Here is a 7,395-nt window from a genome sequence, read left to right on the forward strand (position 1 = left end):
TTCATATTTCCGACTATATATAGGAGACGGGGGAGCAGAAAACCGTCCGGTGATGATATCAATTATCTGAATTTATTACACTCCTGCATTGTGCGGTTTTAGTTTTCGATGTGGTATACTCAAACATATAATGCCACATGGAATGAGTAGAGAAGTAGGAAATTTTCTATTTTGTTTAAAGGTATATGCATTATGCAAGTAGCTTGCTATTATAATCTCTCTTCACCCACTCTAGAATCAACTTTGGAAGTTGGAAGAAGTATGTAGAAGAAACTTAGCAAGTGGAGGTTCTATATGAATATTGGCCTGGTTTGATCTACAACTTGTAGTCCGATAACTGTTCCAACCCTCCACTATGAGGAAATTTTATTTTGATTTGATTTGATTTTCCATATTAGGGTTATCAATTTGTTTGATTTTTATGCAGCCTTTATGTTAAGAAAAATAACAACTTGTCAAATAGTTTCTAAGAAAACCAACCATAAGGTCCACAACCCTTTGTTTAATGTACATTTCATCATCATTCCATACATTAGTATAATCAACTTGGGAAAAATCATTTATATGTATGAGGTACTATTTGATTCTCTAGTAGGAAAATATCTCTTTTTATGAATCTTCCGAACAATAATACATTGAGGGAGTATTATGCCAGGATTTATATGAACTTAGCTTAGTCAAGTGGATTTAATTGTATATATTTTGGATTAGTTTTAGCTGAATCAAATGGATTTATATATCGTTTGGATTCTTTTGAATTAAGGAATGAAATGGTAACCGGGAAATTATCAAACATACATTTAGTGGACTAAGGATTGATTCTGCATTGCTTTTTCTTCAACCATGACAACCCCATTTGTGGAGTTGCATTTTTATAGAAAAATAGAAAGAAACATATGTGGCAAATCGCTTGCGAAAGTGTAAATCAAGAATCTAGATAAGAGAAACACTGACGATAAAAAGCAACGGGGAAACATAGAAGAAACGAAAGGATCACAATAAATTTTATGGAATCAAGAAAGTGTAAAAATCAAGAACACATGCAACATGCACTTGTAAGTCTAGTGCAGTGCATATTCTTTGGCCAACTAAAGAAGAAGCAAGTGTAATTAAGTAGTTGTAGCAACTATCTTTTTGTTAACGATGACATATTCTCATTAAGAGTACCTCAAGGGGAAGGGGTTTAACTCTGAGAACAACATGGCAACTACTGTTTTTGACATTAAGTATCTTGCACAAGATGACACTATTTAAACTACACTAGTTTGTCTAAAAGTCTCACAAAAGATTGTGATTTGATTTTGTGTGTGTATATTAATACATGCATGAATATGGATGTGGATTTGGATTTAGAATACTATTGTCAGCTTAGCATTACTAAATATGTATATTAATGGTAATGGTATACATCTTGTACAAGATTTTTCTTTTATCCTCTTGGATTAAGTTTTTGTCTTTTTATAATTATGTGTGCCCTTAGTAGGACATTATATACAAATACAATGAATCAAGTGTAGTTCATGATATATGAGATCTTTTTGTGTGTTTTTTTATTTGATTGATACTTCCCATTTGTTTTCCTTAACTAATAAAAAGAATTTCCCCTTTCTTTGGTGGGTTGTAGGTAACTCAAAAGTTAGTTTGAATGAGTGATGAGCTTTTTTGGGACAAGGTGAAACCTCTTCTTGTGCACCTTATTTAGCCAATAACCATTCTCATTTTTCTTTTCTATTACTAGGTCGGTATATGCCTGTCACCTTCTTAGGCCGTCCCAGTCACATGATCTAGCCATCAACAGGTCATGCCGGAACCCAAATTATTACGGTGATTCAGCTTTCATTTTTGAAAGAAATAGAGACAAGGACCGTTTTAAGGCATAGGCGGCTGCCTAAAACCCAAAATTAATAAAAATACAAGCATCTATATGAATCTAGAGAAATATATTTTATTAGCACTCCATATTACTTTATAAATTATTGTATGATGGATTCTTTTTTTTTTCAGTATTCCACATTGTTAATTGTAGCATCTAGCTTAAATGAATATAAAACCAACTGAGATTAGTTCAGATTGCTAGAATCCTGACTCTTATACTTGAGGTGAACATGAGTGTTTGGAGCCTCCACTCTAGAGGTTGAGGATCTCATAGAAACCTCCTTTTCTTGTATGATTGTATCCAAGGAAAAAAATAAGCATCTAAAATTATACATTAGCAAAAAAAATCACCCAAACCATTTGGCGAATTTACCTAGGATCCAACCCGTTACATAGTGACGGCCCTGCTAGGGACCGTACGTTTACGGTGTGTTGGCAAACAATATTGTCCCACATCGGAAGAGATGGACGAAAGTGTGATGGTGTATATAAACTGAGATCGAATTCGATAACAAATTGCCTTAAACTAATGAGTAAGAAAAACAAAGCGAATGGTGAAAGCCGTTCGCAGAGCTAAGCAAAAAATCTTGCGCTATAATTTTTGAAGGGGTTATAGGCTGGCCAGGTTTTGACGCTGCTTACTTTTGCAGAACTCACTTGTGCTGGCCTCCCACCCTACAAATCTTTAATCTCTAAAATTTTATTCTCATCCTTAACTGGCCCATATCCAAGTCGGTCCTTGACAAGTGGTAAGCCAGGCCCAAAATAAAAATGTAGGAATTACCAATAGGTGGTAGTCTTAGTTAATGGCAGGTCCACCCACTAAAGTCCAGTAAGTCCAGTAATCAGAGGTCCATAATAAAAAGAAAAAGAGGAAATTGGACCTATGGCAGGTCCACCCACTAAAGTTCAGTAAGTCCAGTAATCAGAGGTCCATAATAAAAAGAAAAAGAGGAAATTGGACCTTCATAATAAAAAGGAAAAGAGGAAATTGGACCAAAGGTCCATAATAAAAAGAAAAAGAGGAAATTGGACCAAATTTTTTATCCCCTGGTCCGCACTGGGGTCCATAATAAAAAGAAAAAGAGGAAATTGGACCAAATTTTTTATCCCCTGGTCCGGTACACGTGCGGGATGTCATAATCCATTTTAAAAAATACTCAAACTACCCATTCCCTGATAGTACATATATATTTCTTTAAAAAAAATCACCATTTTTTCCAAATCTGAGTTCCGTCTCCTCCTTTTTTCTACTTCTGCTCAATTTTTGCTCATTCTTTTGGATTACGAGCTAGAGTTTTTTTGAAGATCTCTTTGAAGATTTAAAGGTATGTTATGTAATGTCTCTTTTTGCTGTTCTTGTTTGTTTTTTTTCAACTGAATCTGTGAAGATCGGGTCGTTTTGATTACGTTTTCACTTTATTGTTTCGTTTTTTGTTTGTTTTTTGCGTTTATTTTTGTTTTGGTTTGTTTTTTATGAATCTTGATCATAATTATTCAATTTTTTGGTTAGATTATGATGTTTTTAACATATTTGAACTTTCGATTTGACTATCTTGTTGTTTTCGCTTCTTTATTTATCAAAATCGTGTTTGTTTGTTGTTTCAGGGGTATTATCCAACAGTACATATGTTGCATACTGATACAAATTGCTTTTAATTCTGTTTTGTTCTTAGTTTTATCACTTGTTGTTGTTTGATTCATAAGTATATATCTTCGATACTGAAATAAGACTCTCTCGATTATGTTATTTTGATAGATTCTTTACATACAATTATTTTTTAGTTCATGAATCAACAGTACATATGTGGCATACTGATACAAACTGTTTTTTTTTGGTCTAATTGTTGTGGTGTTTGATTAAGATTTTGATCTCAATGTTTGATTTCTTGATTATTTACTAAATCTAGATGAATAATCACATTTTTGGTTCATTTCGTTATTAGATTTGATCATACTAGTTCCATTTTGTTGTTTTTAGATTTGTTTTTTTGTATGAAACAACAGTACGTATATCCTGTATTGACAGAAACCTAGCTTATTTTGAATGAAGAAGAACAAGATGGTGCATCGTTATGATTTACGAGGAGAATATTTGTTTTCTGTTTCCAGATATGCTTTCTAATCATCTTGTTTGATTATTTTGTTCGGTTTTTCTTCTTTTGATTTGTTTTTTTGATTGTATTCTGATAATCAAACCGATTTGATTGACGCTTTTATGGTTTTTAGGTTTGTTACAGTCGTGTATAAATTGACAGTACATATATGGCGTACTGCTACAAAACTCTTCTAATTTTGTTTTATTTGAAGTTTTTCCAATTTTTTTGGTTCGATCCATGAGTATGTATGTATAATACTGATAGCAAGTGCTATTTGCTGTGTTTTTGCTCCTTTTTTAGTCTTAGCCTTCAGTACTTATGTGAAATACTGTAATATGTCTTTCGATTCTCTTATTTTTCATAGATCTGTCACCTGTTGTTGTCATATTGTTGATTTGTAGTTCATGAATCTTCAGTACATATATCGCATACTGATAGGAAGTGCTCCTTGTTATGTTTGATTCAGTACGTATATGAAATACTGAAATAGATGCTCTTTGTTACGTTTGATTCAGTACTGGAATTGGATATGGAGATGATCTGGAGCTGCAGTTCAGAACTTATTGCAAGAAATGACAGATTTTGAATGATAGGAACAGGAGTTGTTGTTGGTTCAGATTTGCAAGCTTGTGAAATTGGTGATGGTCTTGATGAAGTTACAAATTGGTTGTGATGTGTGTTTGATAGAAGGTGTGCTGCAAATGGATTTGGAGGAACATAGAAGGTTTGGTTGCTGATGTAAACTGAAGATACATATGAGATAGAGGAGGAATTGTAGGTGGTGATTACTGTGAAAAAAATCAGTGGATGAGATGTTCGTCTCAATGGGTTTATGAAGATGGTAGTGCTGTTTAAACAGGGAAGAAGAACAAGTCTGTGTTGCAGCTGAATTGAAATGACAATGGTGTTGATGTAGCTGTTGCAGTTGTGGTTTAAGCTAAAAAGATTGTGATGCAGCAAGATAGAAGATTACTGAGAAGATGGAGCTGAAGGCAGTGGTGAATGGTTGACTGCAGAGGTGCTGGTGCTGCAATAAAGTAAAGTGAATTGTGGAGTACTCATATTCCTAAGTAGTGTAGCAAATATGTACTCAAATTTGTAAACAGTGTAGCAGTTATGTACTCAAATCTATGGTCCTTTATATGTTTTAATTAAATTTGGACCTCCAGATAAATAAAATCCCGATTTGGTAGAAGTATGTTATTTTACACGTACTTAAACAGTAGGGGTATATTAGTCATTTCCATGTTTTCAAATAACTTTGGACCTTAAAATAAAAATAAAATCTAGTTGGACCCTGCTATAAATAACCTTATGGGCTTAGGACCAAACAAGAAATTTTCCAATAAAAATCCCAATGTCGGTTGTTTCCTTGAAAAGCCACCATTGGGGTCATTTTGAGCATGATTCTCCTAATGCCCAAGTGTATCATGATAATTGTGAAATCCCAAATAATAATTTATGTGCAGCAAGTCCATGAACGCATCCTATATTTTCTCATGACGCTTTAGATTTCAAGAATATGTAGACATACTAGGTAATAACCCTTATAAAACATGACACTGTCTCGTCACCGCACTAGTTTAATCAAATGAAGTTTATTTGCATCTTTTACAACTGCTGTTCGTATTTGCATGGTTGCAGGTTGCTTGCTGAAATAAAAATCTTAATGATGCAGTGAAAAAAGGACTTAAAATCCGCCTAGTTAACCAATTCTGCTTCTGTGACCCGAATTCTATTCCGTGGCCCAAATTATGACACATGACAGCAAAACTCGCAGGTACGTATAACCTTAATTTTTTCTTGAAACCGAAACTCAAGAAAAAATTTGCCTTGTGGTTATAGTTGGTGATGTGACCCAAGGTTTTCCCTCTACGATGACTCACAACTTGCCTCTGTTATGTTGAGATTGACAACTTAAATGTTGCACGTGAGGTGGCATGTTGAGGCTAGGCTCAATACACTAATTGGCCTTTATCCTCGACTCGAAATTTCCCAGTGATTTAGCCGGTGGTGGTACTTACATCGAAATTTCGGCCTCTATAACTTGGACGGAGGAGGAAGTTTGACTTATTCAAAGAGTTTCTACAAAACTAATTCCAACCAAACCCTAGAATGGACCTTTGAAACTACCAGTATCCTCCGGGATCAAAATCTAAATCTTATACCCTTCCGACTTCTATCACTAAAATTCTCCTCACATGCACACGATGATGGGGACGATTTCAGCAGGTAATAGGGAAAACTCATCATCCTCAACATCTTTAGTACTCAATAATAATGATCTTTTGATTAAGCTTCTTTTGTGTTTACCCGTGAAATATCTACTTGTTCTCAAACCTGTCTAATAAATTATGGGTATCGAGGGTTCATAGATCGGAAAGCAGAAATCAAAGAAGACAATGTTTAAAGTGGTTCGGTCACTGACCTACATCCACTGAGAAACCCCGTAGGGTGAATTGTATTCATGATCATCAGAATATTCTGAGATAGTTTACATGTAGCTTATTGGTTCCTATTTATAGGATTACAAGAGAAACAGTAAACCTAAGATAAATAACAAACTTTATCTTTGACTAGGAGAAGGTTATCTTCTAGAATTGAATTAGTCTTCTGATATCTTATATGCACGTACTCTCTGATTTCACGTGCCATATATTCCAACACCCCCCCTCAAGTTGGACACGGAAAAGAAGATTGTAGTGTGCAACTTGAAAAAAATCTTCTAAACTTCGTAGCTTGATCTTTGATTACCGAGCTGACTTGATATCTTAACTTCGGATCTTCGCACCTACTTCATGGTTAACTTTCAGAAATAATAAAAGGATAGCAATTTTTTTTTTTTTTTTTTTTTAGCTATCTTCTTCCGGAGGGGTTATGAGCAATTCACTTGACTTCACAAATGGAACCAAAAATGCTACAAAAGATTAAAAAATTCAAATCGGTGAAATAAAATAAATCCACCGTATTAAGCATCCCTAAATGCAGGGAGAAAGACCAGATGTCTTGATAAAAAGTTGAGTTTGCAACACAACAACTTAAGAAGTAATAGCCTAATTTTTGAGAATGCTCATCATGCATTGAAGGCATAAGTGAAGAGATATACGAAAACTTAATTTTGATTCAATATCTCATTCGATTTATTCAAAATCATGATAAAAATTAATCATATTTCGATTAAAATTTTGAAACAGGTGTAAGAAAGAAAACCACCATATTCGTCTCCAAGCTTTTGGAAAAAAACAAAGTAAAGTGATTTGAGAAAATGTGGACTTTGTCAACATAACTGACAATAGCCTAAATTTCATTAGGTCTGATATTGACGGAATATCTGGTTAACTGAAAATCAAAGACTGACTTTGTGAGAGAATAATAATAAATATTTTCGGAAAGAAAATAACAATAAACCGAACATTGATGT

General features: G+C 34.0%; 1 non-coding gene across 1 annotated transcript; it reads left to right on the top strand.

Annotated features, from left to right (window-relative positions):
• The first annotated feature begins 2,391 nt into the window (after positions 1-2,391).
• LOC113329288 lies at positions 2,392-2,552 on the top strand. Its single transcript, XR_003349803.1, has one exon. It is a non-coding gene; the product is annotated as a U12 minor spliceosomal RNA (small nuclear RNA).
• Positions 2,553-7,395: the final 4,843 nt, after the last annotated feature.

The sequence above is a fragment of the Papaver somniferum genome, unplaced genomic scaffold (genome assembly GCF_003573695.1).
Source record: "Papaver somniferum cultivar HN1 unplaced genomic scaffold, ASM357369v1 unplaced-scaffold_115, whole genome shotgun sequence".
Taxonomy (NCBI): Eukaryota; Viridiplantae; Streptophyta; class Magnoliopsida; order Ranunculales; family Papaveraceae; genus Papaver; species Papaver somniferum.